Below are 22,644 nucleotides of genomic sequence, written 5' to 3' on the forward strand. Positions count from 1 at the left end.
GTCATGCAACATCAACATTTATATTTGGTCTCTGACGACAACCCCGCCAACACCAGCAGACCCATGCAGGCCACCATGTCACCTACGTCACTACAGTTTCCAGGCACCACGTGGCATTTTAGTGGCTGTTAATTACCACTCCTCTGACTCAGGCAGCTTTCTTACCTTCCTGTCTCACCCAGACGTTGTCTGCTGGCTCTCACTCCACAAACATACAACCTCTCCTTCCCAGACATAACACATCACAACACCTTACTCCCACCACTTTGATCTTTTTCTTCGTGACAATATATTTTTCTGGGGAGAGCGTTACGCGCTTGCCCTGCCTTTTGGCAAAATCTCGTTAGATGAACTCTTAAGGCAGAACTCCTCTCTCTCTCTCTCTCTCTCTCTCTCTCTCTCTCTCTCTCTCTCTCTCTCTCTCTCTCTCTCTCTCTCTCTCTCTCTCTCTCTCTCTCTCTCTCTCCCCAGCCACTATGAATGTAGATTGCGTGACTGAGTGAGAGCGATGAAATTCTTGCCATATGACGGCGAGCCACTCTGCACCCCACACACCCACCCACCCAGCACATACCAACTTGCCTGTCGAGAGAGAGGGAGAGAGAGAGAGAGAGACTACCTACGAGTATTTACGATCACAAATAATACTGAAAACAAAGGCCCCGCTGGGAATCGAACCCTGACCAACTGTTTATAAGGCAGATGTGCTAACCACTACACCACGGAGCCACTTGTCAGTGGACTCAAAGAATCTGGTACAAACATGATGGTAATGGTTTCTGATAGATATGTATTGTGTTGCATTATGATGGTTGTTCATAACCAAGATATTTAAGCCTGAATCCTTAAGATTATATAAAAGATAATAAAAACGTGTTAGAAACATAAGCATTTATGATTATAAAGAACAGAATGCATTATCATGTGGGTATCTAAGAAATAAATCCAATACAAGAAGTTAGTTTAAGACAGAAGTATTTCATAATTTAACAAAATATTTACCTCTATGTGCCTTTTCTTTCGTCATCATTTCTTATGTTTACCATCAAGAAATGTCTTTTACCTAACATAAAAATTCTGTCTAGGTATTTGATTAATGTTCTCCAACGAAGCGTTGTATAACTCTTCGTTAGTGAAGTTCATTTCGTGTAATGGATCATGCATTACAAAGTTGTGACCATCCACACAAGTGTTACACGTCCCGGGTGAAGATATTTCCTAGAAATGGCGTCTATCTAACACAGATACGTCTTCTATAGATATTTGTAAAACATTCTTCTGAGGGACGATACCTAACATTTTCGTAATAAAGTTGATCAGTTGTAAGTGATCAAGCATTACAAAGGTGTGTCCATTGCCACAGGTGCTAGTGATCCCGGGCGGGTCAAGGTATTTCACCATCTTTGTTTCCTCAACACTTCTAGTTATATATGTTTCATCCTTGATGTGATCCTTACAATGAGTATTCATGGTTTGTAATTCTCTTCATCCTTATCATAGCATTAATCAGTTGAAGTGCAGAATACTTATATGAAACTGACTACTGTATTCTGTTTGAGACATAATGCTATGAAAGGTGTTACCGGACTCCACCCGTAAGTGGTTATAGTTCACATTCTGGCTTCATGACCTTTAGGTGATAGCCCTTAAATCCAACAACATATATACATCCTGTTATACAACTGATGTTACTGTCTGACGTATGTATGGTGCGGCTTGATGACCTTACCTGCTGATGGTCAAACATGTTATCATGTTGCAAATATCGTGATTTGTATGTTTTACCGAATGGTAGAAATTCTGGTTTAATGACATTTCTTGCTAATAGCAAGTAAATTCAACAACAGATATACATACTTACGTGTTACAGAGGCCATATGATAAGGGCCCGAGCCAGGCAAGGACCTGACGAATCTGTAAACAAGAAATCACTGTTAGGCAAGTTGAAAACGGCTGTGTAGAAGCGAGGACCCGTAATAGAAAGAATAACTACAACAACAATGACAACAACTACAACAACAACAACAACAACAACAATAACAACAACAACAACAACAACAACAACAACAACAACAACAACAACAACAACAACAAAACTGTTACGTGAAGACCTAGCTAATCTGACACAAAACATAACTGCTAAGAGAAGACTTGGTGAACATAACAATAACATAACTGTACAGAAAATAATAGTTTCTGAGAAAATGTCAAGCGCAGACTTGGTGACTCTCACAACAGATAATCATTATTCAGCAACGGATAACAATTGTATACAGTAACTTACAAACATTGTTTCTCATGACAGAAGATGATCCAGCCTTTACACACGACAAACTACAGACAGCACTGAGCTCCGGCACGTTGAACTCTCCACTAACTACCAGGAACCCTCCTCCTCCTTCTGACGATCCCGAGAACATTGTGTGTTGACCACCCGACACCCACCCACCCCACACCTCCTGTATACGTAAGGCTGGTCAACAGTAGACGGTCTCCTCCCAACACCGGTCACGACGACTCTTACCTGAGTGAGGAAGGCTGCCACCGTAGCCAGTGAGGTGGTACAGGGTGTGTGTCTTCACCTGTTGCTTATGTTTCCCAGGTGTGGTCGGGCAGGCAGGCAGGGGAGGTGGCCTGGGTAAACAGCCTTATTTAGGTGTTTGTTCTTGACTCCAGCCAAATCTTCCAACCGCCGGACGTACCAGGTGACACCTTCCCAGGTGTGGGGTCCTGGTTATAGCTCTCCCGGCAGTGACGTATTCCATGTGTGGGTAATATTGTGGCGACTGTATGTACCTGATACAACGCATTATATTGAAAATGGAGTAATGATGATAGAAACAGCCGGTTATTCTGATCATTGATCACCAGGGAATATAGGTAATATAACAGTATTTTCTCAATGGATTGCTATTAGAATGATCAAATGTTAATAGTTTGATAATTGCATAACAACAATACGTGTACCCAATAATGTTCCTGGAGGCCAGGGTGCAGATATGTATGAAAGTTGATCAAGTAGGACATGTATAACGTAATTGAAAATTTATTTTGATATAACATTTACTTGTAAACATGTGAAAATAAGTTGTTATATAAAGAGCGAGCAAAGACATATACCCAGTGTGTAGCTGCTGGTCTTTCGTCTATCTTTAAGCAGCGGAAGACAATATAAACTGGAGTCACGTGACTCCAGGTAGACTTCAATTCCAACCCTGGCCTGCCTGGCCTGCCAGTTAATCTTCTGGCCAGTTAAATCATTATGGTACGAGGGAAACCTACTGGTCTTAAATCATTATGGTACGAGGGAAACCTACTGGTCTTAAATCATTATGGTACGAGGGAAACCTACTGGTCTTAAATCATTATGGTACGAGGGAAACCTACTGGTCTTAAATCATTATGGTACGAGGGAAACCTACTGGTCTTAAATCATTATGGTACGAGGGAAACCTACTGGTCTTAAATCATTATGGTACGAGGGAAACCTACTGGTCTTAGATCATTATGGTACGAGGGAAACCTACTGGTCTTAAATCATTATGGTACGAGGGAGACCAGTTCTATGATATAATCAATGATGTACCCATGTAAGGGTCTAGGGCCAGGTATATATAGTGTATGTGGTATTGGAATTATCATTAACACCTGAAGGAGTTAAAGACTATTGACATGATAGTTGTAGCTTGCAGTTCACGTGCCTATTGACCTTGGCAGTTAATGGGCCTAAACCACCACTAACCGGTCAACCAACCAACCATTATCTTGCATATGTTACTTGATCAACACACCAGCCTTGGCCCCACCACCTACTACCCTTCTCCAGACACACTTGCTGCCTCCTAACCATTAGTGTCTTACTCTCACAACATCAGACAGAGAGGATGTTATGCCTCTTATCTAACCTGACACATCAGCCGGGGTCATGGTCGGATCCCCTTATGTATCTATCATGTGACCTCAGGTCAGTTATTGAACGTTATCGCTGATAATACAGCGTTGTTAGGCGGTTAATGATGGTGGTTATTAACCTCGCTTAGACACACATATACACTCGAACAAGGATGTATATAAGCCCGGCTAGCTCAGTCGGTAGAGCACGAGACTCTTAATCTCGGGGTCGTGGGTTCGAGCCCCACGTTGGGCGGTAACAGTTTTCTGTGATGTAACATGAAACAGCCTCTGAACATACCATCCACCGCTCGTCTAGATCAACCAATCTGCTAAACACAAGACATCTGAAGAGTTATTAAGTACTGAAAGACAAACCACAATTCTGTTTGAAACAGTCAGTGATGATGCACGGGAGACTGAAGGAAATGTGTCACTGTTCACTGCTGAACATTGTACATTACGTGTTGTTCATCATCTCAGTAACCTTTGCAAAGCAGGATTTGCAAACAGTAAAGAATGCAAGAATTTCAGGTTAAAAAGGTGGAAGTGTAGTGCAGTTGTGCGCAATGTGTTTGCCCCGCATTTTAACAGCAACTTGAAAAGTGATTTGGGCAGTCAGAAGTTTAGCTTCTTAACTGATGAGAGTAATGACATTACTGTAACGAAATTATTGAGTATTGTTGTCCAGTTCTATTCTGAAAGTAAGAATAAGATTGTAATGACTTTCTTGGACCTTGTTGAGCTGACTGACTGTAATGCTAATGGGATATGTGATCCCATCAAGAAGTCTTTTGAAAATAATGGGTTGGAGTTACAAAACCTTATTGCAATTAGCCCCGACAATGCTTCTGTGATGACAGGTGTTAACAGTGGAGTGTATGATACACTCAAGTTAGAAGTTCCTCATGTGATCTTGATCAAGTGTGTGTGTGTCATTCTCTACAGCTAGTTGTCTCGTGCTGCAGCAGAGTATCTCCTTAGGAACCTGGATTTTATCATCAGAGAAACCTATAATTGATTCTCCTACTCTGCCAGTGATGGTCAAGCTCCAATGAAATCTATACAGCTAAGCCAGACTCGATGGCTGTCAACTGAATCAGCGGTTGTCATAATACTGCAGCAGTGGGTTGAACTTATGACTCACATTGAAATAGCAAGAAATGATGAAAGGTGTTACACATATCAGAATCTCTATCAGATGTTTTGTGACAAGAAAAACTATGCCTTCCTGATATTCCTGAAGTATATTCTTGGAGAAGTCCACTGCGTAAATGAGAAATTTAAACCTGAGGCAGTGGATCCAAGCAAACTGCTAAGTGACCTTATTCAACTTATTGGTGCCATAAGTTCTAAGGTTCTCATCCCAGGCAGAAATTAAATGAAGGAGATTCAATAGAGAACTACTTAGACCCACGTGCGTCCTTGAGGAACGAGTTTGAAAAGGAGATGGCACAATGTAAGCTTCCTGATGAAAAGGATATCCGAGGAAGATACATACAGATTGTAGTGGAGTTGGTGAAACAGCTTCGTCAACGTTTGCCAGATAATGTCCAAGTGTTACAGTCAGTGTCATCACTGAGTACAAGTGAATGTCTGCAACCCATAAAGCCTGGAATACTGGAATTAGCAAAGATGTTTACTGATAACGAAGAAATTCTTACACGCATTGAGTTCCAGTTGAGGAAGCTTCATCATGTATTGTGGAAGCAGAACACTGTGACCCTGGCACTCTGGACTGAAACAGCCTCGTACAAGGATGCAACTGGAGGAAAGCTTTAGTTATATGAACATCGTGAAGTGAAAGCTTCGAAATTGATTATCAAAAGCTTAAATGCAATACTAACTATCAAGTATGGACTAAGATGAAATGGAAACTGTTGTTATGATTATGAAGTGCCTGAGGAAGTACTGAAAAACACTGGATTATTGAAAAGATACGAGTTATCACAACCACAACCTGGACCCTCACATAGACCACCACAACCCCAGGTCACCGAGGACGAAGAGACTGCGAATTGGTAATTAGCAGATCTGGAATAATGGTGAGTATTTTAGTGTTAAAGCAGTCAGTCGTATCTGTCATTAATCATTTGGCACGTCAAAGAGCAGAAATAATTCGAAGAGCATTTTTTCGCTGTCATTTTAGCAAGTTTAACGCTTTTCTAGCGCTTTTCGGGAGAGAATCTAGCGCCATATAAAATTTGGGTCATCAACTTTGGTGGTCAAAAGGTTTCAGTAGGTCGTTGGTGGTCAGTCAGGAGGGGGTGTTGGCGTTGTTCTGGTTATCCGATGTGTTTTATCTTGATCACGGAGTGGGACAGAGAGAAATGATAACCTAACTTGATGAATATGAGAAGTTTCCTGGGCTCTGGCATCCCCAAAATGGATCGTACCACAATAAAACCGTCAAGTATGGTCGCTGGGTTAGCACTGCACGGGGTATCTGGCAATTATTTCACATGATCGTAAGAAAAATGAAAGAATTAATAAACATCACTTTTCTTTTGTCTTATTTTTCTTGAAATTTGAAATATTTCATTCATTGATTTCAATCAGATTCGGTAAAAGTTGTGATGATTCAACATTGTGTTTGTAAAACGTCCACTGTGGATCTTCCTCCGTTCCTGAAATACTAAGATAACGACCTTGTGGACGCCGACCACAACACGTCAACACCCCAGTCACAACCCCACGTGGTCACGCTGGCCTCAACCAGTCACAACCCCACGTGGTCACGCTGGCCTCAACCAGTCACAACCCCACGTGGTCACGCTAGCCTCTACCGGTCACAACCCCACGTGGTCACGCTGGCCTCAACCAGTCACAACCCCACGTGGTCACGCTGGCCTCAACCAGTCACAACCCCACGTGGTCACGCTAGCCTCTACCGGTCACAGCCCCACGTGGTCACGCTAGCCTCTACCGGTCACAACCCCAAGTGGTCACGCTGGCCTCAACCAGTCACAACCCCACGTGGTCACGCTGGCCTCAACCAGTCACAAGCCCCACGTGGTCACGCTGGCCTCAACCAGTCACAAGCCCCACGTGGTCACGCTGGCCTCAACCAGTCACAACCCCACGTGGTCACGCTGGCCTCAACCAGTCACAACTCCACGTGGTCACGCTGGCCTCAACCAGTCACAAGCCCCACGTGGTCACGCTGGCCTCAACCAGTCACAACCCCACGTGGTCAAGCTGTCCTCAACCAGTCACAATCCCACCTGGTCACGCTGGCCTCAACCAGTCACAACCCCACGTGGTCAAGCTGTCCTCAACCAGTCACAAGCCCCACGTGGTCACGCTGGCCTCAACCAGTCACAACCCCACGTGGTCAAGCTGTCCTCAACCAGTCACAAGCCCCACGTGGTCACTCTGGCCTAAACCAGTCACAAACTCATGTGGTCACCCTGGCCTCAACCAGTCACAACTCCACGTGGTCACGCTGGCCTCAACCAGTCACAACCCCACGTGGTCAAGCTGTCCTCAACCAGTCACAAGCCCCACGTGGTCACGCTGGCCTCAACCAGTCACAACCCCACGTGGTCAAGCTGTCCTCAACCAGTCACAAGCCCCAGTGGTCACTCTGGCCTAAACCAGTCACAAACTCATGTGGTCACCCTGGCCTCAACCAGTCACAACCCCACGTGGTCACGCTGGCCTAAACCAGTCACAACCCCTCGTGGTCACGCTGGCCTCAACCAGTCACAGCACCACGTGGTCACGCTGGCCTTAACCAGTCAAAACCCCACGTGGTCACGCTGGCCTCAACCAGTCACAACCCTATGTGGTCATGCTGCCCTCAACTAGTCAAAAGCCCCGCGTGGTCACGCTGGCCTCAACCAGTCACAACCCCACGTGGTCACGCTGGCCTTAACCAGTCAAAAGCCCCACGTGGTCACGCTGGCTTGAAACAATCACAAGCCCCACGTGGTCACACTGGCCTTATTAAGACCAGTCACAAGCCCCAAGTCGTCACGCTAGCCTAAACCAGTCACAACCCCAGTGGTCACACTGGCCTCAACCAGTCACAAGCCCCCCGTGGTCACGCTGGCCTCAACCAGTTACAGCCTCCCCCCCCTCCCTGGTCAGGCTGGCCTCAACCAATCACAAGCGCCACTTGGTCAGGCTGGCCTCAACCAGTCACAAGGCCCACGTGGTCACGCTGGCCTCAACCAATCACAAGCACCACTTGGTCATGCTGGCCTCAACCAGTCACAACCCCACGTTGTCACGCTGGCCTCAACCAGTCACAACCCCACGTTGTCACGCTGGCCTCAACCAGTCACAAGCCCCACCTGGTCACACTGGCCTTAACCAGTCACAAGCCCCACGTGGTCACGCTGGCCACAACCAGTCACAAGCCCCACGTGGTCACGCTGGCCTCAACCAGTCACAAACCCCACGTGGTCACACTGGCCACAACCGTTCTATATTAACTGTCACCTGCCACCAATTATTGTATCAGATGGGCAATGCCTGGAAGACGACAGCGATGTGCTTTCAGAGTATATTTTCACAGAAACTACATAGTAAAAACAATTTTGTAACTAAAGCTTTAGAATGATTCAAATAAGACAAAGTTACATGAAGCATAAAAACGGTCTTAGAAAAGGAGAGTTGCAAGTGTAGCAGCAGCAGGTGTTGGTCAAGATGTTATAACCGGCAGGTCATGATGCGGCCCATCATCTACAAGTGGTACACACACCATCCCTAGACCACACTTACACTACACTTGACCCAGCCTTGTGGCACCCGCGCCAGCCAGGTACTCACTGGCAGTCAACATTATATCATGACAACAAACTTGGACCTACAACTAAACACAACTTATAAATAATAACCCAGCTGGCTAGATTGACAACCATCATGGCGGTCCGCCAGTCATCTGTATATCTCAATCTTTCCTTCATTTATTCTCCAACTTTTTCATGTCATATCCCAACTCCTCTGTTCATCAACATCTTTACGTCATCTCATAGATAGGGATATTTACACAGTAAGAGTGTATGTGGCACTCAATCTCTCTTGGTATTTCTTCACACAAGTCTCTTTTCCAAGTTCACTTCCTCTCGCCACCTCTTCTCCCCGACATTGTTTCCTCATTCGAAAACCTCTTCAGATCTTCACTGTCGTCTCCACAAGATGGTGATCAAACATCACACCAGCTGCCCCTTTCAGCACATTTACACCCAAAAGTCTTTCTTTTACACGCCTTTCAATTAACATGTGATCCAGTCATGCCCGCTGACCGTCTCTCCTACTCACATACGTATATTTATGTATATCACATTTTACAAACCAGGTATTCCCAATCACCAGTCCTTTACACACACACAACACAAGTTGTTCACCATTTCCATGCACCTCAGTTATACCTTCCACTGCCACATTATTTACCTTCGCATTTAAATCACCATCACTAATACCTGGTCTCTTACATCATAACTGCTGACACACTCACTCACTTGCTCCCAAAATACTTGCCTCTGTTCTTGACTCTAACTCGTTACCTCGCTAAGTGCCATTTGACCTGACCTAATGGGGCAGGACAAGGGTCATCATCTTCACTACTCTCTGGACACCACTGGTTCTTGGCCTCAGCCACTACACTCTCCACTTCAATACTATCTCACTAAACTCTTAAAATCACTGATCTTTGACCCAACGCTTTCAGATAATGTCAAGATCCTAATTCATCGTCAAGATCTTCACTATAACGTTGGATGAACATACTGAATGTTGGAAACTCGAACCCATAACCTTGATCTTTGAGACTCAGGCTCGGTGATAATGCGCACCACACCTGCCAGTGAATTCCAATACTTAGTCACCTAAATCTTAAGACCACACACACATGTACATACTAAACTCTAGATAAAAAAATTGTCAACGGAAGATATTTCATATATCTGGTTTTAAAACTGATAAGATCAGGAAATAAGATTTAATCATTATCATTATCGGACGATTATAATGCCCAACAACACACGTTAGGTACACAATATATTTCCTACTAACCTACATGTGAAATGACAATCCATACCATATCTAACTTCCCACTTGATAACCAGCATACCGTATCCTTCAGTACCAGATATCATATTATACTTAATGATTATAGTAATCATAATGACCATAATAATGATATTAATGATAGTAACAATTATCATAATAGTGATAATGATAATTATGATGATGATAATAATGATACATGATAATATTGATGATAATGATAATGATAATAACAATAATAATAATATGGTTGCGAGGCGTGGGCTAGAGTTGTGCGGAGGAGGGTGGATGTGCTGGAAATGAGATGTTTGAGAACAATATGTGGTGTGTGGTGGTTTGATCGAGTAAGTCATGTGAGGGTAAGAGAAATGTGTGGTAATAAGAATAGTGTGGTTGAGAGAGCAGAAGAGGGTGTTTTGAAATGGTTTGGTCACATGGAGAGAATGAGTGAGGAAAGATTGACAAAGAGAACATATGTGTTAGAAGTGGAGGGAACGAGAAGTGGGAGACCAAATTGGAGGTGGAAAGATGGAGTGAAAAACATTTTGAGCGATCGGGGCCTGAACATGCAGAAGAGTAAAAGGCGTGCAAGGATTAGAGTAAATTGGAACGAAGTGGTATCCCGGGGTCGACGTATTGTCAATGGATTGAACCAGGGCATTTGAAGCGTCTGGGATTAACCATAGAAAGTTTTCTAGAGCCTGGATGTGGAAAGGGAGCAGTGGTTTCGGTGTATTATACATGACATCTAGAGTCTGAGTGTGAAGGAATGTATATGTCTGTGTGTATATATATATATATATATATATATATATATATATATATATATATATATATATATATATATATATATATATATATATATATGCGTGTGTAGACGTGTATGTATATACATGTGTATGTGGGTGGGTTGGGCCATTCTTTCGTCTGTTTCCTTGGCCTACCTTGCTAACGCGGGAGACAGCGACGAAGTATGATAAATAATGAATAGATAAGTCATGATGATATATGATAATGATAAGATTGATGATAATAATGATAATAATGATTACAATAATAATAATAATATTAATAATAATGATAATAATAATAATGATAATGATAATGATGATAATAATAGTAATAATAATGATAATAATGATGATATTGAAAATGATAGTAATAATAATCATAATGATAATAATAGCAATGACAAAACAAAAATATAGAAATAATAACAATAATGATGATAATGATAATGATAATGAATAATAATAATAAAAATGATAATAATAATAATAATGATAATATTAAATAATAATAATAATAATAATAATAATAATAATAATAATAATAATAATAATAATAATAATAATAATAATGATAATAATAATAATAATGATAATAATAATAATAATAATAATAATAATATAATAATATAATATAAGTTATAAGGTATAAGTTTGTTGAGTATTCCTGGTAAATTATATGGGAGGGTATTGATTGAGAGGGTGAAGGCATGTACAGAGCATCAGATTGGGGAAGAGCAGTGTGGTTTCAGAAGTGGTAGAGGATGTGTGGATCAGGTGTTTGCTTTGAAGAATGTATGTGAGAAATACTTAGAAAAGCAAATGGATTTGTATGTAGCATTTATGGATCTGGAGAAGGCATATGATAGAGTTGATAGAGATGCTCTGTGGAAGGTATTAAGAATATATGGTGTGGGAGGCAAGTTGTTAGAAGCAGTGAAAAGTTTTTATCGAGGATGTAAGGCATGTGTACGTGTAGGAAGAGAGGAAAGTGATTGGTTCTCAGTGAATGTAGGTTTGCGGCAGGGGTGTGTGATGTCTCCATGGTTGTTTAATTTGTTTATGGATGGGGTTGTTAGGGAGGTAAATGCAAGAGTTTTGGAAAGAGGGGCAAGTATGAAGTCTGTTGGGGATGAGAGAGCTTGGGAAGTGAGTCAGTTGTTGTTCGCTGATGATACAGCGCTGGTGGCGGATTCATGTGAGAAACTGCAGAAGCTGGTGACGGAGTTTGGTAAAGTGTGTGGAAGAAGAAAGTTAAGAGTAAATGTCAATAAGAGCAAGGTTATTAGGTACAGTAGGGTTGAGGGTCAAGTCAATTGGGAGGTGAGTTTGAATGGTGAGAGGCTGGAGGAAGTGAAGTGTTTTAGATATCTGGGAGTGGATCTGTCAGCGGATGGAACCATGGAAGCGGAAGTGGATCATAGGGTGGGGGAGGGGGCGAAAATTTTGGGAGCCTTGAAAAATGTGTGGAAGTCGAGAACATTATCCCGGAAAGCAAAAATGGGTATGTTTGAAGGAATAGTAGTTCCAACAATGTTGTATGGTTGCGAGGCGTGGGCTATGGATAGAGTTGTGCGCAGGAGGATGGATGTGCTGGAAATGAGATGTTTGAGGACAATGTGTGGTGTGAGGTGGTTTGATCGAGTAAGTAACGTAAGGGTAAGGGAGATGTGTGGAAATAAAAAGAGCATGGTTGAGAGAGCAGAAGAGGGTGTTTTGAAATGGTTTGGGCACATGGAGAGAATGAGTGAGGAAAGATTGACCAAGAGGATATATGTGTCGGAGGTGAAGGGAACGAGGAGAAGAGGGAGACCAAATTGGAGGTGGAAAGATGGAGTGAAAAGGATTTTGTGTGATCGGGGCCTGAACATGCAGGAGGGTGAAAGGAGGGCAAGGAATAGAGTGAATTGGAGCGATGTGGTATACAGGGGTTGACGTGCTGTCAGTGGATTGAATCAAGGCATGTGAAGCGTCTGGGGTAAACCATGGAAAGCTGTGTAGGTATGTATATTTGCGTGTGTGGACGTGTGTATGTACATGTGTATGGGGGGGGTTGGGCCATTTCTTTCGTCTGTTTCCTTGCGCTACCTCGCAAACGCGGGAGACAGCGACAAAGTATAAAAAAAAAAAAAAAAAAAAATAATTATAATAATAATAATAATAATAGTAACAATAATAATGAAAACAATTATGATAGTAATAATAAATGATGCAATTATGATAAATAGAACTGTACTATTATAATAATGAAATGATAAAATTGATGATGATAATAATAGTAATACGAATGATGTAATTATAATAAATAGTACTGTACTTTAATAATGATGAAATAATGAAATTGATGATAATGATAATAGTAATGATAATGATGTAATTATAATAAATAGTACTGTACTATAATGATAATGAAATAATAAAATTGATGATAATAATAACAATGATAATAATGATGTAATAATAATAAATAGTACTGTACTAAAATAATAATGAAATAATAAAATTGATGATAATGATAATAGCAATAACAATGACGTAATTATGATAAATAGTACTGTACTATAATAATAATGAAATAATAAAATTGATATTATCATCAATTTCATTATTTCATTATTATTATAGTGCAGCACTATTTATTATAATTACATCATTATCATTACTATCATTATTATCATCAATTTTATTATTTCATTATCATTATAGTAAAGTACTATTTATCATAATTACATCATTATTATTACAATTATTATCATCAATTTCATTATCTCATTATTATTATTGTAGTACAGTACTATTTATCATAATTACATTATTGTTATTAGTATTAGTATTATTAGCGAAGATATGTGTCATCGTCGCTTAACGAAACAGTACAGTCTCACGAAAACATTTTATCTTCAAAGGAGTCCATCATGTCCCTGCTACTGAGTGCAAAGCAACCTTGAAGCTGCAGGAACCCTTAGATAAGGGGTCCAAATGTCGTATGAAAACAGTAGTAGTAATACATATATTCCTTTTGGTGTGGAGGAATGGATAGACGTATTTACCACTACCACAAGTTGCTAATAAACATATGCTTATCTTCTTATAAAGAGTTCAAAGTAACATCAAGACAAAGACGATATGAATCCATCAACGTTGTGATGCCAGACACAGAGAGAGTGGTCAGCTCCTGATAAGGTTGGAGACCTGGTGAGTGCTGGCATATTGACCATGACGTAACTGGGAACTGTAGTGGACACTCAGGGTGGAGGAGGCTCCTCCCTGGCGTATGATGTCCATTATACTCTAACTCGAGTATACCTAATAGTAGTTACATGTTTGATATTGAATTGATTATCATCTCACCTGAATGACAAGTACACACTTGAGTTCCGTAAACCAACTTAAGAGCATGATATATATTGCATAAAACTATCAAAAGTCCAATCACTGAGCAAACAGGGAAGACATCAGAGTGATATATGAAATTATTAAGACAACATTTGCCGTCCTACACTTCCATACCCCACAACACTAGGGCTACACTGGCCGACCAGGGTCACCTCCCCCGTGTCAACACACACTGAAGGTACACTGGCCGTACAGTGTCCACACAAGGACACCTGAACGCCGCCCAGTACTCGATCAAGAGCAAGTTTAGGTGGATATATAAATTTAACCACTAAAGAAATTTGCAAATAACGTGAAACGTGAGTCCACGTTTGTTTAAAACGCATTGACCGATTTACCACGTACAAGGAACTGACACACATCAACAGTGTCTCAACTGAGTGATGAGAAAAATCAACGGATTATAACCTGAATCAGCAGCAGGAAAAAATCATCATCACATTCTCACTGATCCATCAGTGAGTTAATGAGTCACTAACACCCAGAACACGTCTTACTCATGCTGGATATATCTCCACATATATCAAGTCCAGGTTCTAAGACATTATGGGGTGTTGTACCGCCAGATGTTTATTATAAACTTATGATAGACTACTCCGTTGTGCCATACTGGAACCATTCTTTGGTTTTCGTTATCATTTTAACAGAAGTCTGCTGTGTGATTACTTATTGTTCTTCCTTACGTTGTTTATAAGGCTGCACCATCACCCAATACTATATTTTGCTTATCTTCCTATACTTCCCCGCATCCTTCATGCGCCCTTCTTCATTTAACTTCCATTCGCTATCACGTGGTCTTAATCACAACTACATCATGTATGTAAATACCTCCAAGTATCATTCAGTCGTCTTGGTCACTGGGTCCTCTCCCATCCCTTGAGCAAACCCAATGTAAGAATACTTTTGTTCATAAGGAAACTGGACATATTTCATTTGCCACCAAGAAAAGAGGCGGCGGCTTGAATGGAGCAATTATCAGCAACGTAATTGTTGTGCCTGGCATATTTACCAGACCATGTTTGGTCCACATCAACAATATCACATATTACAGAAACACTTATGTCGTGATAACTGTTGTGCACTGAGCGATTACCTTACCCAGAGGGCGGGGCCATTGTACTTCATATGTGTATCTGAAATGTTTGGTATACACTGTCTTGATGGCCTGTAGAGTATTGTCATTGAAAGGGAATATATGAAAGTATTGCCTAATAATTTCTACATGATTCCAAGTAGAAGGACCTGGTTAATGGACATTTTAATGGTTGCAGTGACAGTTCATTGATTATATGTTAAAATAAACGTTTAAGTTTCTACAGACAGTGCTTTTAGTGGCCGGCTAGATTAACAGATACTATACGTAGAGAGAGAGAGAGAGAGAGAGAGAGAGAGAGAGAGAGAGAGAGAGAGAGAGAGAGAGAGAGAGAGAGAGAGAGAGAGAGAGAGAGAGAGAGAGAGAGAGAGAGAGAGAGAGAGAGAGAGAGAGAGAGAGAGAGAGAGAGAGAGAGGAACCATGCAACATTAAGGAATATCATAGAGACCAACAGATACAGACCACATACCGTCAGCATGTGTGGAGGCAGCCACCAAGCCTTGCGAGGGAACATAACACAAGGCACGTCCACAGTTGACGATACCATCGCTCTTTTAAGGAGGAAACTCCATTCCAACTTAAGAAGTTGTCGTAAACTATTGTGAAGATGGCTTGGCTATATTTGACTAGGATATCCAAGTAAAGGAAACACTGTCGTATGCAAACAGCAGCCATGTGAACTCCCACAGATGTTGTTTGTGGAATGATGCTTGTGAATATCTATAGTGACACATACATCACACATATCTATGATCATATATTGTTACATTTTGCATGGCTCTTTATGTTAACACATTATGAAGCCTTTAGAGTTGGAGAGTATCATTCCAGTAAGCACTGCTCTTTATCCTGCATTAACAATGACCCTCGAAGCTGGCAGTCGTTCACAGAATCATCATAAATTAATTCATTAAATCCTATATAATCTTCTGATAATATCTTAATTGTTACATATCATCCCATTCTACTTTCCTCTTCTTTTCTCCTCCACATCAGACACATATATCCTCTTTGTCAACCTCTCCTCTCTCATTCTCTCGGTATGTTCAGATCACCTCTGCGCACCCATCTTCAGCTCCGTCAACCATACCTTTCTTATTGCCACAGATGACAGAAGAGGGTGAATGTGTTGGAAGTAGAATATTGGGGACAATATGTAGTGTGAGGAGGGTTATTCAAACAAGAAATTTTAGGGTAAGAGAGAGGTGAGGTAGTAAGAGGAGTATGTATGAGAGCTGAGGGATGTATGCTAAAATGGTGAGGACATAAGGAGAGGATGACAATATGGGTATACATTTCTGAAGTAAACATAACTTGAAAAACAGGTCACCCAAGTAGATGGAAGGATGGGGTGAAAGGGGCTTTGGGTGTACTGGGCCCGAACATGCAGGTGGGTGAGAGGCGTGCAAAGGAGAGAGCGATTTGGAGTGATGTCGAAGGGCCAAATCAGGGCGTATAAAGTGGTCGAGGGAAACCACGTAAGGGTATATAGGGCGAGGTCGCACTTAGAGGGTTATGGTTTTGGTGCATTATACTTGGCAGGTAGATAGTAGATGCGAGTGAATGAGGCCATTTCCTTCGTATGTTTCCGGTGCTGCCTTGTCAATACACAATTAAACAGCTATAGTGACATCATACACCTCTACCGCAGACCCACCTTCAGCTGAAATCACTCACCCTTCCTTCTTCCTACTTGCACTCACGCATTTCATAAAAGAAATCTTCCTTGGTTCTATCAGCTTTCTACAGAATATCTCTTTCAACCCTATCATATGCTTTCTCTAGATCTATAAACGCCACATACAAATCCTTCTGTTTCTTTAAGTATTTCTCGTACACATTCGTGAAAGCAGCACTCAATCCAGACATTCTCTATTTCTCCTGGAGCCACATTTTCCCTTCCCAGTCTGAAGCTCTAAGCATGCCACCACCCTCTCAGTATATACTCGCTGATAGAACTTGCAGGTACGCGCAGCAAGCTTGTATCTCTGCAATTCAAATATTCACTTTTGTTCCCCTTGCCTTAATACAGTAACACTAGATAGGATTCTCACAATCCTCATGTGCTGCTACAGCGTGAGCCGTATATACATTAAGCCTCCTAACCAATGAACAATCCCGTCTCCTTTGTTGAAAACTCAACCGCAGTATCATCCACTACGGCCGCCTTGGAACAGTCTTGCGTAAGGCTTTCACTACCTCTTCTCTCTTCACCAAGCCAATTGTCATGACTCTCTCTTCTCATACTCCTCCAAAGGAAGGAAAGAAAAGGAAGGAGGGGAAAATCTGGCATCCTGTACTCAAACAGAGAGAGAGAGAGAGAGAGAGAGAGAGAGAGAGAGAGAGAGAGAGAGAGAGAGAGAGAGAGAGAGAGAGAGAGAGAGAGAGAGAGAGAGAGAGAGAGAGAGAGAGAGAAAAGGGAGGGAAAAACGATTGATATCGATAGGGATAGAATGGGATATATATATATATATATATATATATATATATATATATATATATATATATATATATATATATATATATATATATATATATATATATATATATGTGTGTGTGTGTGTGTGTGTGTGACGGAAGGACAATGTCGGTGTTACCGGGCTAACCCCTCGGTGCAGCTGTATGCCATCATCAGTCGACGAGTGTAAGAGTACAGCCTCGTCGAAGAAGCCCTCACTCCATCACCTACCCTGCTTCTGATTGTGGCGCAACCTCAATTGCTCACGAGAGTCAGTGGGTTATGAATGTGTAAAAGTTAAAGGCATGAAAAACACAATTCTTCCTCTCTCACAATAAAGCTTACTGGAAAGCTAGGAAGACATTTTATGCTTCTGGTAACAAATATGTGACAAATAAGGATAAATCGAAAGGTTTAGTGTTGTCCTATTCTCCCAACTTAGCTCATCTAAGACATGTTCTTAACAAACAGTTCTTGTAATGTTGCTTTCCAGTACAAATACACCATCAGCAAGGGCGTCCTGCTGTCAATGGATTGAACTAGGGTATGTGAAATGCCTGTGGTAAACCATGGAAAGGTCTGTGGGGCATGGATGTGGATAGGGAGCTGTGGTTTCGCTGCATTACACATGACAGCTAAGAGACTGAGTGCGAACGAATGTGGTGGCCTTTTTTGTCAGTTTTCCGGGCGCTACCTCGCCATTACTATTATCATAAATATCATCACTGATATCATAATCATTATCTATTATCATTATTATCAATTGTTATCAATTTTATTACCATCATTCCTGATATTATTGATATTATTATTATTAATATTGCTGTTATTATCATCATTCACCATATATACATATATATCAATATGTTATTGCTATCATTAGTCTTTTCATTATCATTATTGATATTATTATCATTAATATCAACATCATAATTATCATTATTACTATCATGACGTCTTGTGGGGCCACCATCCCCCACTGGGGCCCCGACACTACACCCTGACCATGTCATCCTCCCTCGGCACTGAGAATGGCATTTTACCATGGAAGACTGACTGTCCATGGTGGGATATAGCCATGGATGACTGTTCATGGTGGGATATAGCCATGGATGACTGTCCATGGTGGATATAGCCATGGATGACTGTCCATGGTGGATATAGCCATGGATGACTGTTCATGGTGGGATATAGCCATGGATGACTGTATATGGTGGGATATAGCCATGGATGATTTGGATAACAGAATGAAATAGTTATTTACAATTGATCTTGATATCTCGTTAAATAGAAATATGCAGCAAAAACACGGCACAGCCCCACACATTCCCGGAGACAGTTGGGTCACCAGACTCCACAGCCTTCATTGGGCTATCAGTCAAGACGCCAGAACCCCTCGCTATCCTCCGTTCAGTCATCACCAGACACTACAGCTTCAGACTTCACCTTTTGGGCCACATCATCAGTCACAACTTCAGACTTCACTTCTTCGGTCACATCATCAGTCATAACTTGAGACTTCACCTCTTCGGTTACATCATCTGTCACAACTTCAGACTTCACCTCTTCGGCTACATCATCTGTCACAACTTCAGACTTCACCTCTTCGGCTACATCATCAGTCACAACTTCAGACTTCACCTCTTCGGCTACATCATCTGTCACAACTTCAGACTTCACCTCTTCGGCTACATCATCAGTCACAACTTCAGACTTCACCTCTTCGGCTACATCATCTGTCACAACTTCAGACTTCACCTCTTCGGCTACATCATCAGTCACAACTTCAGACTTCACCTCTTCGGCTACATCACCAGACACAGCTGTCAGACTCGCGCACACTACCATTAATTTTTCATTAAGTATCTGTCATTATCATTTTACTGTGAGTTGCATAGAGTTAGATGCATGTTGCCACGGGCTCACCGTTCCCACGGGCTACTGTTAATCAGGATGTTTGAACACGTAAGAGCTGATCTGTTATTTGAACATGTTGTTGAATGGGTGTTGGCGGACTCCCACATAATCCCTGCCAGTGTGACCTGAGGAGACACACTGGCCAGCATCGTCACACTGTTCACTAGAGTGTGTCGTAGTGTGTCATAAGACTATAGCCCAGAGTACTACAGATGGACGTACACGTTTTGTTGTAATAAATCTACAAAGGCCGCCTGATCTTCATTGAGTACCACAGACGAAGAAGACCTGATTTCCTTCCTCTCAACTCAACCTTACAAATGGTGGCAGTGACGTAAGAACCCACGTGACCACACACGACCGTCACATCTACTTCATATTTCTACGTCTGGTGTTGCCAGCAGTCATACAAGCCTACCTGACACAGTCTTGGCGCTCGCTCCATTCGACATTAAGGGCGGAAACTACGGCCAGCTACGTTCTCCATCACCCGTACCTCAATGCAGTGAAGATACGTCTTTATTGCATTGCTGACACTGTGTCGCTTGCAAGGGCATCAAGACAGCGCCACCGCCGTGCAGTGTTGTCATCACATCCAGACGTGTCAAGCAAGGTCAGCCATCCTGCCAACACCAACGTGGAGATAATATTCATGTTATGTATTTTGGATTAGGACAATAGTGTTCATTCTATTTTAAATTTTGAGGGGATTATTACTTAAACACTTTAAGTCTGTTTGTATTACATGTCCGAAGATATTCCACGCGGTAATCGTAAAGGTTCAAATGTACTTAGGAATTTACCTAGAATCCCTTATTATAAACGGAACCAGCCTTCTAAAATGGTGACGTCACACAAAGTTGTTTTGACAGATTCTGGTGACACAGATGACCCACAGAAACCTTCTCACACGTTACCACACCCACACCCACCTCCCCCGCCACCTCACAAAAACTCGGGACAATCAAATCCTTCACAAAAAACTGTTTTCACACTAAAACAAGCTAGGGAACCACACGAGTTATTTGATGGTAAACTGTCAAAGTTTGATCGGTGGATTAGAAATGCAGAGGACATTGTTGAACATAATGGTGATTCAGGAGACAGAGCGCTTATATCGGCTGCTAAAAATCTCATTGATTTCCACCAGCCTAACAATTAAGCTAGGGTTGTCTATGACTCAGATGACATTGGAAACTGTACATCTTGGGAGGAATTTAAAACGTTGTTTACATCAGGTTGTGAGGAATCATTCTCAGATAGTTTACTACACGTCCTTTTACGTGCTCTCAACACAACATACTTGGATGATACGTCAGTCCCTGATCACTGGAGTACCTTACATGGAAGAATGAGATTAGTTAGGCAGGCTTATGAATCCTTACCCTGGATATCGGCCATGATGAATCCTGAAACTCATGTGCAAACACTCATGCGATTATTACACATAACCTTCATTCTCAAGGACCTGACCTCCAGACGTAAGACGACGGTTACTTAATGAGAACATCGACCCATCATTGTGGGTCGGAAACAAAAGTGTTGAATTACACTCAAAAGAAATGTGGTTATTCCAACACCAAGACACTGGGGAGAGTGTCGGCTTCCCAAAGTGTGACGTAACATTCTAGTAGTCAACACAATCATTCTTCTCATGGTCAAATACAGCGATTCAGTGATGACAAACACTCACATAAAGTGACGTGCTTCCGGTGTGGCCAACCAGGACATAAAGCGAATGTGTGTCCTTACACATGGGACTCATTCTCACGTGAGCCTCGACCAGAACAACAAACGCAGTCAACGACCCATGTCATCACAGCCTCGGTCGTCACAATTCTGCCGACCTAGTCATGATTTCCTCCAGTCAGACATCAGGCTGACCTTCACCCGCTCGCGCCCAACACCACCAAGCAGGTGTTCATATCATAGCAACGCTAGACACACTTCAGCGGAATGTCGAGCATTAGCTAGACAGACGTCATCTAACACAGGTTCATCATGTCATTATCAACAATGACAATCTCTCGCTCATGACAAGACTCCATCACATAAGGAACTCTTAAGACGTTTTCGTTCTTCGCCATTTTCTCACATTATAAGTTTCGATTTAGTGGGTTCTTTCCAGGATAAGACAATCACAATCTTTCTAGACAGCGGCACGGAAGCAGATGTCATTCATTATGATTTTATTCAACCATTAATGGGGCGCACTCAACTTGTTCAATGCTCGGACTTTTACCCATCCCTTCAAAGTATCTCAAATGAAAATCTCGACGTAAGGGGCACTATTAAAATGAACATTCACATAGACGACCCGGTCATTACCATAATCCCTTACATTGTTCGTGGTGTAATTTTTCCTGCTAACTTGTTACTAGGACGCCACTCTATGTGTGGCACAACATAAGATCTGTCCTATTTATCATGTGGTTTGTGTTGATAATACGTTCCTGCCATTGTCAGAGAAGAGTTCTCACTCAGTCAGAGTCATTAATACATCTGCTCCCACGTCCTGCTTCACGGTAGACAATACGCATCCTTTTTACTTTTCTACTCATCATTGTCCTGGTAAACTGAGAACCAACATGACTCTGCATAGTAACACATTAACGAAGGTTCCACTCTCACTTTCTCGAACATGTATGAATGATCATGGACTGAGACATAGTCAGGGTGATCTCGCACTAAGAGTAGTTGCTGAACCATCATCACTAACTGTCACACGACTATCCATGATAGACGCCTCTATTCATGAGACCCCAGATGGAGAGGTCACCATATACATTGCCAATACGGGACCCACTCCTGTCCGTCTCCGTAGAGGGACCAAGCGTGTGGAATTCTCCGTTTTGAAGTCCGGAATTCAGGACGAGGAGTTGCATGAGTTTACCATCCGTCTAGTCTCACATTCCATTAACCCACCACCACCTACTCCTCCTACCCCAGACTCAGCAGTGCACGGCTCGAGTCAGCTCCCCACCATCACCCCTGACATGATATCCAAGGTAGGATTAACCAAACATGTTGACCAGTTAACAGACTTACTTAACCAGTATAGGTCTACTATTGCCTTATCAGGAGAA

At 41.9% G+C, this 22,644-nt stretch overlaps 2 non-coding genes across 2 annotated transcripts; one reads left to right on the forward strand and one right to left on the reverse strand.

Annotated features, from left to right (window-relative positions):
- Positions 1 to 657: 657 nt before the first annotated feature.
- On the reverse strand, positions 658 to 729 carry TRNAI-UAU (transfer RNA isoleucine (anticodon UAU)). The gene has a single exon. It is a non-coding gene; the product is annotated as a tRNA-Ile (tRNA).
- Positions 730 to 4,074: 3,345 nt separating this feature from the next.
- On the forward strand, positions 4,075 to 4,147 carry TRNAK-CUU (transfer RNA lysine (anticodon CUU)). The gene has a single exon. It is a non-coding gene; the product is annotated as a tRNA-Lys (tRNA).
- The last annotated feature ends 18,497 nt before the right edge of the window (positions 4,148 to 22,644 follow it).

This window comes from Panulirus ornatus, chromosome 70, assembly GCF_036320965.1.
Source record: "Panulirus ornatus isolate Po-2019 chromosome 70, ASM3632096v1, whole genome shotgun sequence".
Lineage (NCBI taxonomy): Eukaryota > Metazoa > Arthropoda > Malacostraca > Decapoda > Palinuridae > Panulirus > Panulirus ornatus.